Below are 24930 nucleotides of genomic sequence, written 5' to 3' on the forward strand. Positions count from 1 at the left end.
AATTTTTTACTTAGCAACATGCACTTAATATGCATTTAAGTATCATAATTTTACATGACTTGATAGCTCATTCATTTTTGGAATGACTAGTACTCCATAATAAGATATGCCACAGTTTGGCTATCCACTTATCTACTGAATGAAATCCTGATTGATTTCAGTTTTTGGTGATTATCATAAAACTTCTATCAACATCCACATGCAGGTTTTTGTGTGGATGTAGGTTTTCATATCATTAGGGTAAATACCTAGGAGCACAATTGATAGATCATATGGCAACACAAAGTTTAACTTTGTAAAAACTGGCAACTCTCTTGCAAAGCAGCTATAACATTTTGCACTCCCACCAGCAAAGAATGAGAGTTCCCACTGCTCTGCATCCTCACATACAACTGGTATTGTCACGTTTCTTCAATTTTAACCACTCTAATAGGTAGAACTGTATATGATTGTCGTTTTCATTTTTATTTCCCTACTAACAAGTAATGTAGAATAGCTTTTCATATGCGTACTTGCCATCTATATATCTTCTTTGGAGAGGTGTCTTTTTAGAACTTTTGCCTATTAAAAAATTGTGTTTTTAATTTTTATGTTGTCAAGTTTAAGAGTTTGTTGTACATTTACAAGTCCTTCAGCAGATATGAGTTTTAAAACCATTTTCTTTTACTATGTCAGTTAAAAGACAACTATTTGAATGTCAGCAAAAATGATGAAATAGGAAGCCCTGGAGTCCTCTTCCCCCATGAACACACCAGTTCAATAATGAAATACAGACAGATTTTTTTGGTGAAAAATCCAAAACTGGCTGAGTGGCTACTGTACCCCAAGTAAGTGTGAAACCAGCCACATTGAATCCAGTAGAGAAATCTGAGATACCTGCTCACCATAATTCCTATGCTCTTCTGAGTAAAATATGATCAGGAAAAAAAAAAACTCCCCAAATCCCAGCTTCAGTCTGAGAAGGAAAAGAGACTGTATATCAAACACAGCAACTTTCCTGCATATTATTCAGAAGACTGCTTCTGTGTTTCTTGGAGAATTTTGTGATTAAAGGAAAAATAGGCTTGGAAGGACTTTGGAAATCATCAAGTAGTTTTCAAATTCTAGTGTGCATAAGAATCACCTTGCTTGTTAAAAATGCAAATTACCATCTCTACCTTTTGGCCAAATCCTGTATCATTAGATCAGGAGAAGACCCCAGAATCTATATTTTTATTTTATTTATTGTATATATATTTTTGAGACAGAGTCTCGCTCTGTCACCCAAGCTGGAGTGCAGTGGCACGATCTCAGCTCACTACAATTTCCACCTCCCTGGTTCAAGCAATTCTCCTGCCTCAGCCTCCTAAGTAGCTAGGATTACCAGTGTGTGCCACCACACCTGGCTAATTTCTTTGTATTTTTAGTAGAAATGGGGTTTCACCATGTTGGCCAGGCTGATCTCGAACTCCTGACCTGGTGATCTGCCCACCTATGGCCTCCCAAAGTGCTGGGATTACAGGTGTAAGCCACCACACCCGACCAAATTATCTTTTACTCTGTGGAAAGGTCAGCTGTTTTGTGCTATTCAAGACTTCAACTGATTGGATGAGGTCCACCCACATTAGAGAGGGCAATCAGCTTTACTCCAATCTCTCTGATTTAAATATTAATCTCACCTAAAACATCCTCACAGAAATACCTAGAATAATGTTTGACCAAATATATGGGCACCTCATAGCCAGTCAAGCTGAAATATAAAATTAACCATCACAAGACCTTGGACCGACCTTTACTTTGAGCAAAAATAGAACTACTCCTCCATTTAATAAAAAGACTTCTCACCAGTTGCTCTGCTGATGTTTCTTTCCTGTTAGTAGATAACTTTTTATAGGATCTCTTCAATTTCTGTACAGCTTACAAGCAGAGGCACTGACATCTTGTTCTAGACTATCTTTTCAAAGATTTTGCATGGCAAACAGCCTTGGAAGATAAGAAAATGTCTCCATCTGGACCACAGGGCTAATATGCCTACTATTTGTTATAAAATATTTGAGCTGGGGCCGGGCGCGGTGGCTCAAGCCTGTAATCCCAGCACTTTGGGAGGCCAAGGCAGGTGGATCACGAGGTCAAGAGATCAAGACCATCCTGGTCAACATGGTGAAACCCCGTCTCTACTAAAATTACAAAAAATTAGCTGGGCATGGTGGCGCGTGCCTGTAATCCCAGCTACTCAGGAGGCTGAGGCAGGAGAATTGCTAGAACCCAGGAGGCAGAGGTTGCAGTGAGCCGAGATCGCACCATTGCACTCCACCCTGGGTAACAAGAGCGAAACTCCGTCTCAAAATATATATATATATATTTGAGCTGGGCTGGGAGCAATGGTTCGTGTCTATAATCCCAGCACTTTGGGACACTGAGGTGGGTGGATCACCTGAGATCAGGAGTTCGAGACCACCCTGACTAACATGGTAAGACCCTGTCTCTACTAAATACAAAAAAAGAAAAAGCCAAACATAGTAGCACATGCCTGTAATCCCAGCTACTCGGGAGGCTGAGGCAGGAGAATCGCTTGAATCCAGGAGGTAGAGGTTGCAGTGAGCCAAGATCGCACCATTGCACTTCAGCCCGGGCAACAAGAGCAAAACTCCATCTCAAAAAAAAAAGTGAGCTTAGGCTCGGGATTCTCCTCCTGTGATACAACCCACTGGGTACGCAGGCATTCATCTGGGCTCATACACATCACCCCTATGGGGATTGGGACTTGGAGGCAAGGGGAACTGATGCAAATATTTTGATACCATAATAATAAAGTCCTTTGTCTCAGACTCAGGAGGCTGCTGTTTATGATAGCAGCCATGAAACTGGCAGGCTACCTTGTTAGCTTGGAAGTAGGATAAAATCTCGTATCTCACATTTTTTTATATTCTCTTTTTAAAAACTTACATTCTTACTCTTTTTCCAGGCCCCTATAATGATGGACTGTTACTACCCACATTAGTGAATCACCCCTTCTGAAGCAGATTTTCCTTTTCTCAATCTATGTGCTTTCACAGGCACCATCTTATCCCTCTGGGGTCACTGGTGATCTAATTTTACAAACTTATTTTTATATAGGTTCGGAGCAAATTCCAGACTTGAATAGAAGGATATACAGCTTCAGGCCATTATATAAACATTTATTTAGATGATATTTTAGCTATTTAAATATTCAGAGGAAAAGAACTTTGCTCCTTTTAGAAGCAAAATCACACATGTAAGCTGTGTGATTGATTAATGAAGTATAGAATGGAGGTGCCCCAAAGCAGAATATCTCTTTTTGGGAGCAATGTTTCTATATACATTTCTCAATGTGTATTTCTCATTCCTTTTAGAAACTACTAACCCTTACAAAAAAAAGGTAGATATTATTAGATAGATGTTCTTATCGTACATGAAAAATAAAAAGGAACAAAAATATATAATTATTTACTCTGTAAGTATAAATAATAAGTACTGAATAAGAGAAAATCATCACTGGGACACTGATATATTGCAATGATGGCCCCAACTCTTCATACCCACTCTCTTTCATATTCATTTCAGTTGCCATATGACTTTGTAGTTCCTCTTGCTGAACAGGCTAAACATACTCCTTGAATGTGGTCTGTCCTATGCCTTTCTAAGACCTTGTCTATTCATGATTATAAATATTGAGTCAATGAATCATTAGTAAAGATTGAACTATTTGTGTTACTCAAAACACAAAGATTCCAAAACCCTTGACTTCAAGAATCTATGTTACAAAGAGTGAAGCTTTCCCTGGGCTCTTAGAATGATGCATTGCCCTTTCTTTTTTTTTTCTTTTTTCCCCCTGAAGGAAAGCACAGAGAACTTTTACTCAAATTTTGAATTACATAGTGAATCGATTAATGAGAAATCATTGCCTTTGGCATAGAAACTCACTGGTCATGTAGATACCAAACACTTAAGAGATAAAATGGATATCAATGTCTTGAGATACGCAGCCTGGCTTACTTTCCTAGATAATAATAGCTGCATCTCTGTTTTGCAAGGAAGTATAAATAATAAAAGAAAATCAAACTTATCCAAAAAAGGAATTTCTAAAAATCCACTGATGGAGATAATAGCATTGTTTATTTCAAAATTGGCCCATAACAGAGAGGACCTCAGCAGTCCTACAGCAGAGGGGCCAGACTGTTAGAAGGAAAGCTTAAAAAAAAAAAAAAAAAGAAGTAACTTCAGCATCCACAAACTAGAAGCTCACTCAGAGACCCAATCTGAAAGACAGTAACTACAAAGACAACAGGTGGATAAACCCACAAAAATGGGAAGAAACCAGCGCAAAAACTCCTCACCAGCAAGAGAACCAGACCGGATGGAGAAGAAGGGTGATGAAATGACAGAATCAGACTTCAGAAGGTGGGTAGTAAGAAACTACAGTGAGCTAAAAGAACATGTTCCAACCCAACGCAAAGAAACTAGGAACGTTGAGAAAAGATTGGATGAAATGCTAACGAGAATGGACAGCATAGAGAGGAATATAAGTGAATTGATGGAGCTGAAAAACACAACACGAGAACTTCGTGAAGCATGCACAAGCTTCAACAGCCGAATTGACCAAGCAGAAGAAAGGATATCAGAGGTTGAAGATCAACTCAATTAAATAAAAAGAGAAGGCAAGAACAGAGAAAAAAGTGCAAAAAGGAATGAACAAAATCTTCAAGAAATGTGGGACTATGTGAAAAGACCTAATGTACGTCTGATAGGTGTACCTGAATGTGATGAAGAGAATGAATCCAAGCTGGAAAATACTCTTCAGGATATTATCCAGGAAAACTTCCCCAACCTAGCAAGACAGACCAATATTCAAATACAGGAAATACAGAGAACACCACAAAGATATTCCTCAAGAAGAACCACCCCAAGGCACATAATCGTCAGATTCACCAGGGTTGAAATGAAAGAGAAAATGCTAAGGGCAGCCAGAGAGAAAGGTCGGGTTACCCACAAAGGGAAGCCCATTAGACTCACAGCAGATCTCTCAGCAGAAACCCTACAAGCCAGAAGAGATTGGGGGCCAATATTCAACATCCTTAAAGAAAAGAACTTTCAACCCAGAATCTCCTATCCAGCCAAACTAAGCTTCATAAGTGAAGGAAAAATAAAATCCTTTGTGAACAAGCAAGCACTCAGAGATTTCATCACCACCAAACCTGTTCTACAAGAACTCCTGAAAGAGGCACTACACATATAAAGGAACAACCAGTACCAGCCACTCCAAAAACACACCAAATGGTAAAAGAGCATCAACACAATCAAGAATCTGCATCAACTAACCAACAAAACAGCCAGGTAGTGTCAAAATGACAGCATCAAATTCACACATAACAATACTATCCCTAAATGTCAATGGACTAAATGCCCCAATCAAAAGACACAGACTGGCAAATTGGATAAAAAGCCAAAACCCATCAGTGTGCTGTATCCAGGAAACCCATCTTACATGCAAGGATACACAAAGGCTCAAAATAAAGGGATGGAGGAAGATCTACCAAGCAAATGGAGAGCAAAAAAAAGCAGGAGTTGCAATTCTCATCTCTGATAAAATAGACTTTAAAGCAACAAAGATCAAATGAAACAAAGAAGGACATTACACAATGGTAAAAGGATCACTGCAACAAGAAGAGCTAACAATCCTAAATTTATACACACCCAATACAGGAGCACCCAGATACATAAAGCAAGTTCTTAATGACTTACAAAGAGACTTAGACTCCCACACAATAATAGTGGGAGACTTTAACACCCCATTGTCAATATTAGACAAATCAACCAGACAGAAAATCAACAAGGATATCCAGGACCTGAACTCAGACCTGGAACAAGCAAACCTAATAGACATTTACAGAACTCTCCACCCCAAATCCACAGAATATACATTCTTCTCAGCACCACATCACACCTACTCTAAAATTGACCACATAATTGGCAATAAATCACTCCTCAGCAAATGCAAAAGAACGGAAATCATAACAAACAGTCTCTCAGACCACAGTGCAATCGAGTTAGAACTTAGAATGCAGAAACTAACTCAGAACTGCACAGCTTCATGGAAACTGAACAACTGGCTCTAGAAAGTTGACTGGATAAACAATGAAATGAAGGCAGAAATAAAGACGTTCTTCAAAACCAATGAGAATGAAGACACAACATACCAGAATCTCTGGGACACATGTAAAGCAGTCTCTAGAGGAAAATATATAGCAATGAATGCCCACATGAGAAGAAAGGAGAGATCTAAAATTGACACCCTATCATCAAAATTGAAAGAGCTAGAGGAGCAAGATCAAAAAAACTCAAAACCTCACAGAAGACAGGAAATAACTAAGATCAGAGCAGAACTGAAGGAAATAGAGACACAAACAACTCTTCAAAAAATCAATAAATCCAGGAGCTGGTTTTTTGAAAAGATCAACAAAATAGACAGACCACTAGCCAGATTAATTAAAAAGAAAAGAGAGAATAACCAAATTGATGCAATAAAAAACGATAAAGGGGATATCACCACAGATTCCACAGAAATCCAAACCATCATCAGAGATTATTACAAACAACTCTATGCACATAAACTAGTAAACCTGGAAGAAATGGATAAATTCCTGGACACCTGCATCTTCCCAAGCCTAAACCCTGAAGAAGCCAAAACCCTGAATAGACCAATAACAAGGTCTGAAGTCGAGTCAGCAATTAAGAGCCTACCACCCAAAAAAAGCCCAGGTCCAGATGGGTTCACAGCTGAATTCTACCAGACATACAAAGAAGAGCTGGTACCATTCCTTCTGAAACTATTCCAGACAATCCAAAAAGTGGGAATCCTTCCCAAATCATTTTATGAGACAAACATCATCCTGTTACCAAAACCTGGCAGAGACTCAACAAGAAAAGAAAATTTCAGGCCAATATCCATGATGAACATAGATGCAAAAATCTTCAATAAAATACTGGCAAACCGATTGCAACAGCATATCGAAAAGCTCATCCACCATGATCAAGTAGGATTCATCCCGGGGATGCAAGGCTGGTTCAACATATGCAAGTCCATAAACTTAATTCACCACATAAACAGAACCAAAGACAAAAACCACATGATTATCTCAATTGATGCAGAGAAGGCCTTTGACAAAATTCAACAGCGCTTTATGCTAAAAACCTTCAATAAACTAGGTATTGATGGAACGTATCTCAAAACAGTAAAAGCTATTTACGACAAACCAACAGCCAATATCATACTGAATGGGCAAAAACTGGAAGCATTCCCTTTGAAATCTGGCACTAGACAAGGATACCCTCTCTCACCACTCCTATTCAATATAGTACTGGAAGTTCTAGCCAGAGCAATCAGGCAAGAAAAAGAAATAAAGGGTATTCAAATTGGAAAGGAGGAAATCAAATTGTCTCTATTTGCAGATGACATGATTGTATATCTGGAAGACCCCATCGTCTCAGCCCAAAATCTCCTGAAACTGATAAACAACTTCAGCAAAGTCTCAGGATACAAAATCAACGTGCAAAAATCACAAGCATTCCTATACACCAGTAACAGACTTCAAGAGAGCCAAATCAAGAACGAACTGCCATTCACAATTGCTACAAAGAGAATAAAATACCTAGGAATACAACTAACAAGGAACATAAAGGACCTCTTCAAGGAGAACTACAAGCCATTGCTCAATGAAATAAGAGAGGACACAAACAGATGGAGAAACATTCCATGTTCATGGTTAGGAAGAATCAACATCGTGAAAATGGCCATACTGCCCAAAGTAATTTACAGATTCAATGCTATTCCCATCAAACTACCAATGACCTTCTTCACAGAACTGGAAAAAAACACCTTAAACTTCATATGGAACCAAAAGAGAGCCCGCATCGCCAAGTCAATTCTAAGCAAAAAGAACAAAGCAGGAGGCATCACACTACCGGACTTCAAACTATACTACAAGGCTACAGTAATCAAAACAGCATGATACTGGTACCAAAACAGAGATATAGACCAATGGAACAGAACAGAGGCCTCAGAGGAAATACAACATACCCACAACCATCTGATCTTCGACAAACCTGACAAAAACAAGCAATGGGGAAAGGACTCCCTGTTTAATAAATGGTGTTGGGAAAACTGGCTAGCCATGTGCAGAAAGCAGAAACAGGACCCCTTCCTGACACCTTACACCAAAATTAACTCCAGATGGATTAAAGACTTAAACATCAGACCTAACACCATAAAAACCCTAGAAGAAAATCTAGGCAAAACCATTCAGGACATAGGCATAGGCAAGGACTTCATGACCAAAACGCCAAAAGCAATGGCAATAAAAAGCCAAAATAGACAAATGGGACCTAATCAAACTCCACAGCTTCTGCACAGCAAAAGAAACAGTCAGTAGAGTGAATCGGCAACCAACAGAATGGGAAAAAAATTTTGCAGTCTACCCATCTGACAAGGGGCTGATATCCAGAATTTACAAAGAACTAAAACAGATCTACAAGAAAAAAACAAACAAGCCCATTCAAAAATGCGCAAAGGATATGAACAGATATTTCACAAAAGAAGACATACAGGAGGCCAACAAACATATGAAAAAATGCTCATCATCACTGGTCATTAGAGAAATGCAAATCAAAACCACATTGAGATACCATCTCACACCAGTTAGAATGGCGATCATAAAAATTCTGGAAACAACAGATGCTGGAGAGGATGTGGAGAAATAGGAACACTTTTACACTGTTGGTGGGAATGTAAATTAATTCAATCACTGTGGAAGACAGTGTGGCGATTCCTCAAGGACCTAAAAATAGAAATCCCATTTGACCCAGCAATCCCATTACTGAGTATATATCCAAAGGATTATAAATCATTCTACTATAAGGACACGTGCACACGAATGTTCATTGCAGCACTGTTTACAGTAGCAAAGACCTGGAACCAACCCAAATGCCCAACGATGATAGACTGGATAGGGAAAATATGGCACATATACACCATGGAATATTATGCAGCCATCAAAAACGATGAGTTCACATCCTTTGTAGGGACATGGATGAACCTGGAAACCATCATTCTCAGCAAACTGACACAAGAGCAGAAAATCAAACACTGCATATTCTCACTCATAGGCGGGTGTTGAACAATGAGAACACATGGATACAGGGAGGGGAGCACTACACACTGGGGTCCGTTGGGGGGAAATGGGGGAGGGACAGGGGGGTGGGGAGGTGGGAAGAGATAGCATGGGGAGAAATGACAGATACAAGCGAGGGGACGGAAGGCAGAAAACCACACTGCCATGTGTGTACCTATGCAACAATCTTGCATGTTCTTCACATGTACCCCAAAACCTAAAATGCAATAAAAAAAAAAATTGGCCCATAAGTATTATCTCTCTACTCTTTATAAATTCCAGTGTAAATGAATAACTTTTACCAACCCCTTTTAAAAAGGCTTATATTTACTTGTAGAAAGTCCCAATCTATAAAATGTCTTTTAGACACCTAGACTGTTTTGTATACATAAACCTACAATTTTTGGATTCATGGAGGCTGTCTGGTTGGAGAATGCTGTAGCCATGTAAGTTGTGTGATTAATAAAGTGTAGAAAGGAGGTACTGCAAAGCAGAATGTCTCTTTTTGGGAACAATGTTTCTATAAACATTTCTCAAGAATTCTAAAATTGAAACAGGTAAAGCAGAAAGAAAGAGGACATTGGGAGAACTGAGTCTTACGGTGTCAGGATCCTCTAGGAAATGAACATTTCATCAATGCCCAATGCTTGCCTGTATCCATTTAATTATTATAAAATTTGATATTGGGTAAGTTGACATTTCATATGACTTTACTTTGACAATTCAACATGTTGTATTGACATGCAAAACAATTTAAGAAATACAAAATAATGAAATATAAGTATTCCTTACATTCTCAAAGTATTGTGTAAACATGTCTCAAGGTCTACCAGGAAAAAGTTACACCTTTCCTCTCTCTTTTGGGGATGCAGCTAGTTAAAACTTTCCCTTTATAATTTTATATAATTTTGACTGCACATAACATGAAAATGATTAGTGACAAAAACAGCAATATAAATCAAGGGAAAGCATTCTACAACTTCATACTTGGTAGTGGTGTAACAGAAATTGTGTTTGATCAACACAAAACTAACTGACAGTGTTTTTAAATTATCATCATTGCAAAGCATATAATTAATGTCAGTGTGTAATTGCAATTTTATCTAATGTAAACAACATGTAAAATAATGAGGTACTTTATGAGTAGCAGAGGTCAATGGTAGAAAGACTTGGATTTAAAGTCTTTGAGATGGTAAAAACGTAGGGTTAAATTAAATGCCAAAAAAGTCCAGCATTTTGGTATTTTAATTACTGGTAAATACTTACGTTTGTAAAAAGCAACAGTGTCTTACTTTTTCTAAATAAATTTTGTTTGGGAGAAAAATTAAAGGTATTACCCCCCCCAAAAAAAAAAAAATGCCTTCTAGATTGGTAATCAAGAGACCTGGAGCTTTTATTCCTGTCTCAACTGCACACTAAATGATGTTCCCGGTTGGGTTGTTGCCTTAAATTGGGTTCCCACAGAATCAAACCCTGAGAAAAGTATTTGCAGGCATATTGTTTATTAGAGGGGATCCCAGGAAGCACTTCTAGGAGCATGGAAAATGTGACAGGGAAGGGAAGGAAGACAACAGGGGGGCGTTATTAAGCAGGTCACTCCCGTGGGTAACTGGGGCCAACCCTCCTGAGGAATTCTGGCAGACTGTGTAGAACACACCTTAGTGTTTATTCTACCAGGAAGGTGAAGAAGCTGGGGTATGTATTCGCCAGCTTCTGTCTTTGCTTAAGTCCTGCTCCTAAGGTAAGCTTACTCCCCAGCACTCCCAGTATCCAGCAGAAGCCTGCAAGCAAAGAATCAGAGGTGCCTCCAGCTGGAAGCCATGAGATTACTGTGCACAGGAATAGGGACTCCAGAAGAGACATAGGCAGAGAACTGACAGTCTCTGCTACAGGTGTTTTAACCCTGCGGTCAGTTGCCCCATCTGTAATGTAGAAATGGTATTGCTGTGTGTACCTACCTTTCAGTTAATGGGAGGATAAAGTAATGTATGTGAAAGACGTTTATAAAGTTTTGACTTGAAATACACATTAAATAGCATATTCAATATTAATTTAAAAATCGGCTAAATAATTCCTAGATCTCTTTCATGTTTCCGTTATATGATTCATTGCTTTTCCCATAAACTCCAGACAGTTAGGACTGGAATAACTTGAAGAATAATACAAACTAAATTGAAAAGGTACAGCATATGATTCTTACTGATAGGGTTTTAAATTTTATATTAGTAATTCATCTTCTACATGTGACATCTGGAAACATTTAACTGCTACAGCCTGGCCAAATGGAAGCTACCTATATGTTCATGATTTATTCCCATCATTTTAAGCAAAAAGAAAGGTTTTTAAAAATCTGTATCAAAAAGACTGGTATCCTGAATTGTATTTCTATTGCTTATGTGACATTTCATACTTTTCTGGAAATACATTATTTATTTCTAATCAGAACACTTTCTTCTCTACCACAAATATTTTCAGTCTCCCTGAATTTTGACACAAAGTTTTTTGTTAAGTAATTTCCTTTACAGTATACCTATGGTGTCAATAACTGACTTAGGAGTTTTAAGATTCTGAATCTCTAGGCAAACATAATGAAAATTAGGGTTTAATCATGGCAGCTTTAGCTTCTTTTCTATCAAAATAGACTATTTTCATTTACTTCAACAAACAGGAAGGCAAAATATATATTACTGTTGTGTGTATTTATTTTTACCTCTAACTTTGAGTAGACATGATGGCTCCTTTGCCCGTTTTCCTATTGCATTTTTATTTTTCACTAGATAATCTCTGAAATGCTCTGGATTTTTTTTACATATTCAGTAACATATAAAATTAATTATAAGAATTACTTATTTGTCTTTTGTATGAGTTGCCAAAATTTATTTTTTGCTTTATCATAGATTCTGTAGTGCAGATTTTTTTGTAATAGAGATAATTAACCTTTACTTTGAGGTGTCCTGGCTTTTATATCAGTTAGAAAGAACTTCTTTTACTTGGAATAATTTTTTAAATTCCCCACATCATGCTTTAACTTTTAAAATAATTATTTGATCAATTTTGACATTATTCTAGTATAACATATGACACAGGAATCCTGTTTGTATTGTTACCCAGGCTTATAGTTTTTAAGTTTCTTTCTATTTTATAGTTGAATATACAATTATTCATGTAAAAGTAACACAGTAAAACGGATGTTGTTTTCACAGCCTTCACGTCTCCCACTTTCTTCAGCAGTGTTGTGATTATGAAACCTATGCAATTAACTTTCTTCAGCAGTGTTGTGATTATGAAACCTATGCAATTAATCATTAGTATTAACACAGCTGTCTTTTACCATTTTCTAATCATTCATTTTCACTGAATACTAAGGGGAAACGAACTAAAATGTTCATTTCCCCTTAATAGTAGTAGAGCAGTAGTATTATAATGCCAGCACACTTAATGATTCTCTGGCAGATGCAACTCTAATTCTAAAAGCACATAGGAAAGTGTTTCAAAGGGACTATAAGTGCAATAAAACAAAACTCTGGGATTCTATTAAATATAATGCCTCCACATCAGATAGAACTGAGTTTCCCACATTTCTTTAAAGCTGACTCATCTCAGGCAAATCTAATGATTGAATAAAGCTACTTCTTACACTGCCCAAAGTATCTGTGTGTTGGGAATTTCTTGCTTCCTGTCAAGCTTGCTTCATTTCTACTTCCCTCTGTTTAACTTCTCCCAGTTCTTATATCTACATAGCAACTCTACTGATGCCTTTGAACTTTTTTTTTTTTGGATATATAATCTCCATATTAAATGTAGGATTTGAAATTCTGAGATGATTCACATGTCTTTAATTCCACAGAGATGGGCTTCACTATTTCTCCTCTGACCCTACTAAAGACACTTTTCTGGGAAATTTCAACTTTAGCCCAGATGATAACAGATAAAAATCCAGAAATAGTCCTACCGAACCAGAGAGAGAAAGAGAGAAGCAGAGACAGTTTCGTCGACCATTTTGTCTTCAGAGAGAGCACCAGAGTTTTTGACTGAGCTGCTTCTTACATTGGTTACACATTCTCTAAAACATTCATCTTTATCCAAGTTTTCCTCTGAACAATCACCTCTACTTGAATTTAACTAGCGAATTTGTATTAATTTTTGTATTTCTTTTCAAAAAATTAATGAATGGAAAAATAAATAAACATAAAGAAATAAACTATCAATATATGTCTGCACTGTAAGAAATTGTCCATGGAGATGTATTGCAACATCTTGGTGAGACTGTCTTCATAAAAGAATAGTCATAGAAATACAGCCAAATTTCTAATACAACATATTTTTGAAAATCTGATCATCAGTGTGATGCTAATATTAGGTGTCAATTTGATTGGATTGAGGGATACCTAGATAGCTGGTATTGTTCCTGGGTATGTCTGTGAGGGTATTGCCAGAGGAGATCAACATTTGGGTCAGTGGACAGGGAGAGGAAGACACACCTTCAATGTAAATGTGTACCATCCAATCGGCTGCCCGCTCAGCTAGAACAAAGCAGGAGGAAGAAGGTGGTTGAGCTGGCTTGCTGAGTCTCCTGGCTTTCTTCTTTGTCTTGTGCTGGATCCTTCCTGCCCTTGGTCATCAGACTCCAGGTTCTTCAGCTTTTGGACTCGGACTTGCACCAGTGGTCTTCCAGGGACTCTCAGGCCTTCAGCCACAGACTGGAGACTGCACTATCAGCTTCCCTGCTTTTGAGGCTTTTGCACTCTGACCACACCACTGTTGGCTTCCTTCTTCCTCAGCTTGCAGACAGCATATTGTGGGACTTCACCTTGTAATTGTGTGAGTCAGCTCTTCTTAATAAACTCCCCTTCATTTATACATATACCCTATTAGTTCTGTCCCACGAGAACCCTAATAATCCAGAAATAATTAATAGTGTTAAATGTTTACATGGAGAAATAAACTGTCCAAAATGTTTTCCGTTAATAGCAGAAATTCGGAGTTAACAGACTAGAAAATTTACCTCTGCTTCTTACATGAGGTGATTGAATCTATTACGTTGGAGCAAAGTAATTGTAGTTTTTGCAATTAAAAGTAATGCCAAGAAACCACAATTACTTTTGCATCAACCTAATATTTAGAAATAGTGTTGAAACTATGCCCCAAAGAGTTAAAGACACGAACGACTAACAGAAATTCTTGAGTTTGCAGGACGACAGATAAGAAAAGAAATGACTTGCAAAAACACTGAAACTCTGTCTGCTTGTAAGAGAAGACAACTGGCTAAAATGGTTGGAATCAATATGGCCAACTAGATGCTGTACGGAACCAGCTTGTTGACATTACAACCCGAATTTGCACTGCATGTTTCATACTAACTTCTCCCCAAATGTGTACATGTTATCCACTAGCTAGTGTGAAGAAATAACTGTGCATGCTCAAGGATTTTCCAGACTTCCCTTTTCCTTCCACCAATTACCTGCTAATCCCAGATTCCACCACCTAAATCTTGTCTAATCAAACTACTGCCTTAAAGACAGCACAGGGAATAAATTTGAGCTGGATTTCTATCTCTTCGTTGGCCAATTTGCAATAAAAGGCTTTTTTCCCCAAAAAAAATCCCATTGTCATAAAATTGGCTTCTAGCACATGAGGCAGCAAGCTCCTTTGGCTCTGTGGCATTGTAGCGATAGGAGTTCATTCCTACCTGATAACAACATTACTTCAAGTATTTACATTTTGACACAGAATGTTGATGAGTTTCATAAATGACTCTCACATGGGGAAGGATGCATTCTTCTGTTACTAAGGAGATTGCAACCAAATCTCGGAGATCACAAGCAAATATCAGATGGCAGAGAACATTTAGAAACACACCCAACCCAACACTTCACAAGCATAGATTTAAAAATTTTGAGAATCACATCCTCCAGAGCAGATTTTCAATGTGAATTTTACTGTGGACCAGCCATGTTTCTACACCCTCTACCTCTGACCTCATGAATGAGGAAAAGATGGAAGGAGAAAAACTGAGAAGAGCCATAACATCTGTTCCTAGAAGGGATTTGCAAGAGGAAATACAACAAAAAATATGACTTTAAGACACATGCACATGTATGTTCATTGCAGCAGTATTCATAATAGCAAAGACATGGGAAAAAATCTAAATGCCCATGAATGATAGACTGAATAAAGAAAATGTGTCACATATACACCGTGGAATATGATGCATCCACAAAAGATTATGTCTTTTGCAGATACATGGATGGATTTGGAGGCCATTATTCTTAGCTAACTAACGTAGGAGCAGAAAACCAAATACTGCACGTTCTCACAAGTGGGAGGTAAATGATGAGAACACATGAACACATAGAAGGGAACGACATGCACTGGGTCCTGTCAGAGAGTGGAAGGTAAAAGAAGGGAGAAAATCAGAAAAATTATTAAGGGTATGAGGCTTAACATCTGGGTGATTAAATAATCTGTACAAACCCACATGATACAAGTTTGCCTTTGTAACAAACCTGTACATGTACCCATGAACTTAAAATAAAAGGTTTTTAAAAAGGAATAATGCCAAAACTAAGAAAATATGAATAAAGTATGGACTTCAGTTAACAGGAAAAAATAAAAGAAGTTACAAAACCTAAAAAAGAGGCTGACTACAAATGTGTGTTAAAATACGTAGTGTGTGAAAGTCTAGAAGAACTTCCAACTTCCCATGTAAACATCTCTAAATCAGAATTTATGGTACCTGGTTTCACATCTCAAATGATTACTTGGATTTGAGTTCCTGGTCTTTATTCTGTTTACCATCTATCAATGTACCTTCAATGTACCTTAAGGTATTTGGCTTCACATCTCAAATGATCCCTTGGATTTGAATTCATGATCTTTATTCTGCTACCAGCCTAGACAATGTACCTTCCTAGAATGTCTGTGGACTCCTCCTAGCCCCCAGCATCATGGGAACATGTCCACTTCCCCGTCTCTGGGTTTTCTTCCAGACATAACTACACATGGCTCAGCTCCCATCTAGAAAGGAGAGAGATCAGGCAATTAACCCCACTTAACAAAGGAGAAAAGAGGTTTGTAAAAAGTAAGTAATTTTCCCACTGATGTTCTCATTTTTTTACCTGTAATTAGAAAGATTTTGAAATGACCGATATTAAAAAATGAGATAATTTGAATTCAAATAGAACATGCCTTCTCAACTAGAGCAATATTGCCCCCAAGGAAGTAAGATCAGTTCTTTTGGTGGTAGCAGGGCAGCAAATCTTATATATTACAATGGTTTGTAACTTACCCAGCAAATTATTATTCGGTAGTATTCAATTATCTCATTAGGGAAAAGGTAAATTTAAATTACATTTTTTCTCTATATGGGGCCGATAATTTTTTAAAAACAGGCTGGAAAACACTGGTACAGAATAATAGTTTGCTAAATACAATAATTTGTATACAATATCAGTTAACTAGATATCAAAACTTAATTATATGACTTACATATAATCAAAATTATATAATCATAAAAAACAGTATCAAGACAAATTCTTCAGCTAGGTAGTCCCTAATGATGCAGGATTTAATTTTGATGCTCTTCTTCTATAATCTTTTATGTTTTTTGATCATCTGCAGAGTTGATCTTTGAGTATTTTATTAGAGAATTTATTAATGACAAAAAATCTCAGTTTTTGCTTATGACACTACTTTAAGTTCTAATTTACATAATAGAAATGACTTTTCTTTGTGCGTTCCTGAAGCTTATTCTTTCTCTCTCTCTTTCTCTCTCTCACTTGCTCACTTGCTCTCACTCTCTCACTCTCTTGCTCTTTTCTTCTCTGCCCCTTCTAACTGTTGGCTTTGTTTTTTGAAAAATATATTTCTGGTGTATGTGGCAGTTTTCAGGTTTAATTCCGTTTTCAAAATGCTCTTCCATTAGGCAGAGCTGTGGTTCTGAATTTTAAACTTTTAGGTTTAAGGTTTTTAATAAACCGTTGTGTTTTGGAAGTGACTTCTGAAAGGGGCCAAAAAAAAAAAGCTTTTCTTAAACCTGAAATCAGTTTCCACCCAAACTTACTAAAATCATTTTAAAGTGTGGATGATTTTATGAAGGTCTAGATGTGGCTGATTTGACTGACATTTTAAGCAAAGAACCACTTTTCTAACTCTCTGATTTAAAGGAGCCATTCATCTCTTTGTGTCATAGCAATTTTATTTAAAGTTCATAAAATAAATATTTCACAAAGATATTGTATATTTTTCCTATTTCTTGAGACAATAGGAACACAGTAAGCAAAACACACACAAAAAAAATTTAGATTGTAACCTTTGATTTGGAGGAAACAATTTTTAAAAACTGAATTCTGAAAAGACATATTTTCATTAAGTATAGAGAGTAAGAGAACTGTAGAAACAATTTAGTCCCATAAGTCTTACCATTGTTTTTGCAACTTCCCCCAAAAGAAAACAATTAGATTTATTAAATGTAATATTAACTGTACAACTTAGTTTTATAACACCTGCTAATTCATTTAATAAGAATTGTTTACCTACTATACCATATTTTGTAGAGACCATTTTTTTACCTTTTCAACTCTTATTTTAGAATCGGGGGTACATGTGCAGGTTTGTTACAAAAGTACTTCTCATGATACTGAGGTTTGGGGTATGGCTGAACTTGTCACCCAGGTAGTGAGCATAGTGTCCAATAGGTAGTTTCTCAACCCTTACCCTGCTTCCTCTCTCGCTCTTCTAGTAGACCCCAGTATCTATTGTTCCCATCTCTATGTCCATGTGGACCTAATGTTTAGCTCCCACTTACAAGTGAGAACATACGGTATTTTGTTTTTTGTTTCTGCATGAATTTACTTAGGATAATGGCCTCCAGCTGCATCCATGTTCCTGCAAAGAATACTATTTCATTCATTTTTATGAACACAAAGTATTTCACAATTATATGGTTTGGCTGTGTCCCCACCCAAATCTCACATTGAATTGTAGCTCCTATAATCCCCATGTGTCATCAGAGGGACCTGGTGGGAGGTAATTAAATCATGGGGGTAGGTTTCTTCCCTTGCTGTTCTCACGATAGTAAATAAGTCTCATGAGATCTAAGGGTTTTATAAAGGGCAGTTCCCCTGCATACAGTCTCTTGCCTGTTATGATGTAAGACATTCCTTTGCTCTTCCTTCACCTTCTTCCATGATTGTGAAGCTTCTCCAGCAATGCTTAACAGTGAGTCAATTAAACCTCTTTTCTTTACAAATTACCCGGTGTTGTTTATGTCTTTGCTAGCAGCATGAGAATGGACAAATACAGTAAACTGGTACCAGTAGAGTAAGGTGCTGCTATAAGGATACCTGAAATTGCGGAAGCAACTTTGGAACTGGGTAACAGTCAGACACTGGAACAGTTTAGAGGACTCAGAAGAAGACAGGAAAATGTGGAAAAGTTTAGAACTTCCTAAAGACTTGAATGAATTGACCAAAATGTTGATAGTGTTATGGACAATAAGGTCCAGGCTGAGATGGTCTCAGAGAGATGAGGAACTTGTTGGGAAGTGGAATCAATGTTACTCTTGCTATGCAAAGAGACTGGCAGCATTTTTCCCCTGCCCTAGAGATCTGTGGAACTTTGAACCTGGGAGAGATCATCTGAAATTGGAACTTATGTTTAAAAGGGAAGCAGAGCATAAAAGTTTTTAAAAATTTCAGCCTGACAATGTGATAGAAACAAAAACCCATTTTCTGGGGAGAAATTCAAGCCAGCTGCAGAAATTTACATAAACAATGAGGAGCCAAATGCTTATCACCAAGACAATGGGGAAAATGTCTCCAGGGCATGTCAGAAGACTTTGAGGCAGCCTCTGCCATCACCAGCCTGTCCTGAGTCCTAGAAGGAAAAAATGTTTTTGTGGGCTGGGTCCAGGGTCCCCTGCTGTGTGAAGCCTAGGGACTTGGTGCCCTACATCATAGCCACTCCAGCTGTAGCTAAAAGGGACCAAGGTACATCTCCAGCCATGGCTTCAGAAGATAAAATCCCCTAGCCTTGGCAGTTTCCACATGGTGTCGGACCTACAGGTGCACAAAAGTCAAAAATTTAGGTTTGAGAGCCTCTGCCTAGATTTCAGAGGATGTTTGGAAACACCTGGATGTCCAGACAGAGGTGTGCTACAGGGGTGGGGCCTTCATGGAGAACCTCTGCTAGGGCAGTGTGGAAGTGAAATGTGGGGTCAGAGCCCCTACACAGAATTCCCACTGGGGACTGCCTAGTAGAGCTCTGAGAAGAGGGCCACCATCCTCCATACCCCAAAATGATAGATCCACTGACATCTTGCATAGTGCACTTGTAAAAGCTGCAGAAATTCAACGCATGAAAGCAGCTAGGAGAGAGTCTTTACCCTGCAAAGCAACAGGGGTGGAGCTGCCCAAGACCATTGGAACCCATCTTTTGCATCAGTGTGACCTGGATGTGAGACCTGGAGTCAAAGGAGATTATTTTGGAGCTGTAAAATGTGACTGTCCCATTGACTTTCAGACTTGCATGGGCCCTGTAGCCCCTTTGTTTTGGTCAATTTCTCCCATTTGGAATGGCTATATTTACCCAAAGCCTGTACCCCGATTGTATGTAAGAAGCAATTAACCTGCTTTTGATTTTACAGGCTCATAGGCAGAAGGTACTTGCCTTGTCTCAGATAAGACTTTGGACCGTGGACTTTTGAGTTAATGCTAAAGTGAGTTAAGACTTTGGAGGACTGTTAAGAAGGCATGCCTGGTTTCGAAATACGAGGACATGAGATTTAGAAGGGTCCAAGGTGAACTGATATGGTTTAGCTTTGTCCCCAGCCAAATCTCATCTTGAATTGTAACTCCCATAATCTCCATGTGTTGTGGGAGGGACCTGTTGCAAGGTAATTAAATCATGTGTGTGGGTTTTTCCCATGCTGTTCTCATGATAGTGAATAAGTCACACAAAATCTGATGATTTTATAAAGGGTAGTTTCCCTGCACACACTCTCTTGCCTGCCACCATCTAAGATGTGCCTTTGCTCCTTCTTCGTCTTCTGCCATGACTGTGAGGCATTCTCAGCCATGCTGAACTGTGAGTCAATCAAACCTCTTTCCTTTACAAATTACCCAGTCTCAGATATGTCTTTATTAACAGTGTGAGAACGAACTAATACACATGGTGTGTATATTCCACCTGTCCTTTATTCAATCCACCATTGATGGGCACTTGGGTTTATTCTGTAGTTTGCTATCGTGAATGGGGTGCATGTGCCCTTTTGGTAGAATGATTTATTTTCCACTGAGTGTATACCTAGTGATGAGGCTGCAGGGTCAAGTGGTAGTTCAACTTTTAGTTCTTTAAGAAATCTCCCAACTGCTCTCTATGGTGGCTGTACTAATTTACATTCTCACCAACAGCATATAAGTGAGGAGCAACAAATTTAAACATAACTCTTTCTACAGGTATTTACAATTTTTGGAAGAAAATAATCCAGACTAGCATGAAATAAATAAAAGGAAGATAACTTGACTCAAAAAAGAGTCTGGATGCCTAAATGCAGTAAATAAATAACAACTGGCAACTGCAAATGGGGGATAAAGGTGGTATAAAATGAAAGCAAGTTTCAGAATTATTTTTAGGCCACAATTTAGAATACAAGCATACCTTGGAGATATGGCAGATTTGGTTCCAGATCACCAAAATAAAGTGAATATTGCAACAAATGAGTCACGTGTTTCCTGGCTTCCTAGTACATTTAAAAGTTATATTTATACTATACTATAATTTATTAAATGTACAATAGTAAATCTAAAAACGTACATGCCTTATTTTAAAAATACTTCATTGCTTAAAAAAATGCTAACAATTACCTGAGCCCTCAATAATTCATCATCTTTTTACTGGTGGAGGGTCTTGCCTCAATGTTAATGGCCACTGATCAATTGGGGGTGGTTGCTAAGGACTGTGGCAATTTCTTAAAATAAGATAATGATGACATCTGCTGCATCCATTGAATCTTCTTTTCACAAAATATTGCTTTGGAGCAGGCAATGCTGTTTGATAGAATTTTACCCGCAGCAGAATCTCTTGCAAAATTGGAGTCAACCCTTTCAAAATCTGCCACTGTTTTGACAACTAAGTTTATGTAATCTAAATCCTTTGCTGTCACTTTAACAATGTTCACAACATCTTTACCAACAGTCAGTTTCTCAAAAAATCACTTTCTTTGCTCATCCGCATGAAGCAACTCCTTATACATTCAAGTTTTTTATCATGAGATTATAGCAATTCAGTCACATATTAAGCTCCCGTTCCAATTCTAATTCTCTTGCTGTTTCCATTCCATCTGTAGTTACATCCTCCACCGAAGTCTTGGACCACTCAAAGTCATTCATGAGGTTAGGAATAAACTTCTTCCAAACTCCTATTAATGTTGATATTTGACCTCCTCCTAAAAATCATTAAAATTCTTAATGCATCTAGAATAGTTCTTTCTAGAAGGTTTTGAATTTACTTTACCCAGATATATCAAAATAACCTCTATTTACGGCATCTATAATCTATATATCTGAAATAAGACTTGAAAGTCAAAATTACTTCTTGGTCCTTGGGCTGCAGAATGGATGTAGCAGGCATGAAAACAACATTCATCTTCTTGTACATTTCCATCAGAGCTCTTGAGCAACTAGGTGCCTTGTCAATGAGCAGTAATATTTCAGAAGACATCTTTTGGGCAGGAGGTTTCAACAGTGAGCTTAAAACATTCAGTAAACCACACTGCTAAAAGACGTGCTGTCATCCAGGCTTTGTTGTTTCATTTACAGAGCACAGGCAGAGTAGATTTAGCATATTTCCTTAGGGTCCTAGTTGGAATGGCAAATGTGCACTGCCTTCAACTTAAAGTCACCAGCTACATTCCACCCTAACAAGAGACGCAGTCTGTTTTTTGAAGCTTTGAAATCACTCATTGACTTATCTGTATCTGTGAAATCCTAGATGGCATTTTCTTACAACACAAGACTGTTTCATCTACACTGAAAATGTGTTGTTTAATGTATCACCTTCGTCAACGATCTGAGCTAGTTCTTCCAAATAATTTGCTGCAGCTTCTTCATCAGCACTTGCTGCTTCACCTTTTACTTTTATGTTATGGATGTGGCTTCTTTCCTTTAACCTCACAAACCAACCTCTCTGCTGGCTTCAAACCTTCCTTCATCAGCTTCTTCACCTCTCTCCTTTAGTTCTCTTTCATTGAATTAAAGAGAGTTGGGGCCCTGCTCTGGATTAGACTTTGGCTTAAGGGAATGCTGTGGCTGGTTTGATCTTTTATCCAGGCCACTAAAACTTTCCCAATATCAGCAACAAAACTGTTCCACTTTCTTATTATTTGAGTGTTCATTGGAATAGCAATGTAATTTCCTTTAAGAAATTTTCTTTTGCATTTACAACTTGGCTAACTGGTACAAGAGGCTTAGCTTTCAGCCTATCTTGGCTTTCAACATGGCTTTCTCACTAAGCTTACTTGTTTCTAGCTTTTGATTTAAGGTGAGAGATGTGCAACTCTTTCTTTTACTTGAACACTTGAGAGATCATTGTAGGGTCATTGATTGACCTAATGTCAATATTGTTGTACCTCAGGAAAAGGGGAGGCCAGAGAAGAGGGAGAGAGGTAGGGGAGTGGCCGGTCAGTAGAGCAGTGAGAACATGCATATTTGTTGATTAAGTCAACTGTCTTTCTAAGCATGCAGTTCATGGCATCCCAAAACAATTACAATGGTAACATCAAAGATCACTGATCACAAATTATTATCAAAGATGTAATAATGATGAAAAATTTTGAAATATTGTGAGAATTACCAAAACATGATAAGAGACATGAAGTGAGCACATACTGTTGGGAAATGGCACTGATAGACTTACTCAATGCAAGGTTACCACAAACCTTTGATTTGTAAAACAGAACAAAAACAAACAAAAAAGTACACATACAGTATATATGTGAAGCATAATAAAGTGAAGAGCAACAAAATGAGGTATGCCTGTACTCATGACCTTTCACTATCTAATTCACATAAGACCAAGGGAACTATTTATTTGGAAATGCCATTTTTAATTTAATTTATATAGACATTTGAGTCACACTAGAATAAAAACTAAATACACACAAGCATTCTAAATATTTTTATTTATTTTAGTGGTTATATTCTTAGACTTTCACACCAATGCCATGAAGACTACCTTGAAATGTATGCTTGAGACAATAAACCCAAAAATATATTTTCTGAAATTCTTATTTTAAAGATAAAAAAATGTAATTGTCTTCTGCTTTAGTTGGTAGATGGCATGATCTAAAACATGAAATTAGAAACTTTTTGGTTTCAGGACACTTTTACACTCTGAAAAATCAGGAATCCAAAGGAATGTTTAATCTGTGTCAGTTATATCCATCAATATTAAGCAGATTAGAAATTAATACTGTGGCATCTAGAAATATTTATTTATAAATCATTATACAATAAAAATAGTATGTATTATGTACTATATATAATACTAAACATTGTATTTAAATGACTATATTTTTTAAAAGACGGTCCACGACAAAAAAATGTCTTACATTTCAGAAAAAGCTATTTCATCTTGTGCTTAATGAAAGACAGTTGGATTCTTATAACTGCTTTGGTATCCAATTGGTTGTGATGTGTCGTTTTTGGTGGAAGTATATGAAGAAAATCTGGCCTCACTCAGATATATGGTTGGATAAAAGACAACCTTGTAAACTGTATGAAAGTGCCGTAGGGACACCCTAGTGGTCTTAGGAACACCTTGAGAACAGCCTTTCTGAGGCAGGCCAGCTGAAATGGAGGAATTACCCTAGTTATACAAAATAAAAGAATGTTTTCTACACCTGTAGTTCTGAGTAACAATTTAAAATTCTTGCTAGCAGGACAAATTGTGTTTCTGACAGCAAAACTGGAGGCCTTGCATTTGCTCACTTTGTCCTGTTAGTTGGGGGCAAGTTTTTCATAATTCCTTCGCTTTGAGTAAGAGCCTGCTGAAAGAGTGGATGACTGACTGCAACATGTGCTTTCAAGTTTCACTAACTTTCAAAGAAATGGAAAGCAAGCATCTGTATAAAGAGAAATTGAAGAGGAGAAAAGTGCACAGAAACAAAATAACCCATGGGAAAAAATATAACCGATAAATGGAGTTATTAACAATTTTGCTTGTTAGGGAAAGTGCATTTAGGAACATGATAAAATATTGTAGTAGATTTATACTAAAACATAGATATTGTCAGTCTTCATAATATCACAATTTCCTCTTTGTAATGTGATTTCTGCTGAGAGTGATATAATGAACAGCATCATCCCTAAGAGTTCTATACCTAGTTCAGAGGAAGAAAAAAAAATCAAAATCTTGACATATGCTTAGCAAAATGAGCATTAAAATCCTTCAACCATGTGCACTACTTTCATGAGAGACTTTCCACTTTTTTCCTACTTTAAGATCACTTCCTTCCTTGATTAAACAAACATTTCATAATATATATCTACATCATTTTAAAATGTGAGGCTTTTGAAAGATGGAGGATACATTTAGTCTTCCTTCATTTTTATAATAAAATATTACTTAGAAGAGTAACATCAAAATTAATATGGTTTATTAATACATACAGAATACTTTTATTAAAACACATACACAAACATACATAAAAACACTTCTACTTCAATCTTATTAATCCAGCTACAAAATACTAAACTTTTATATT

At 37.3% G+C, this 24930-nt stretch overlaps 1 long non-coding RNA gene across 1 annotated transcript in view; it reads right to left on the reverse strand.

Annotated features, from left to right (window-relative positions):
- LOC120364302 (uncharacterized) overlaps positions 1–13995 on the reverse strand; it is a 222015-nt gene extending 208020 nt beyond the window's left edge. The window contains exon 1 of the long non-coding RNA XR_005579592.1: positions 13649–13995. This is a non-coding gene — a long non-coding RNA (uncharacterized LOC120364302). The remainder of the gene's footprint in view (positions 1–13648) is intronic.
- Positions 13996–24930: the final 10935 nt, after the last annotated feature.

This window comes from Saimiri boliviensis, chromosome 5 (genome assembly GCF_048565385.1).
Source record: "Saimiri boliviensis isolate mSaiBol1 chromosome 5, mSaiBol1.pri, whole genome shotgun sequence".
Classification (NCBI taxonomy): domain Eukaryota; kingdom Metazoa; phylum Chordata; class Mammalia; order Primates; family Cebidae; genus Saimiri; species Saimiri boliviensis.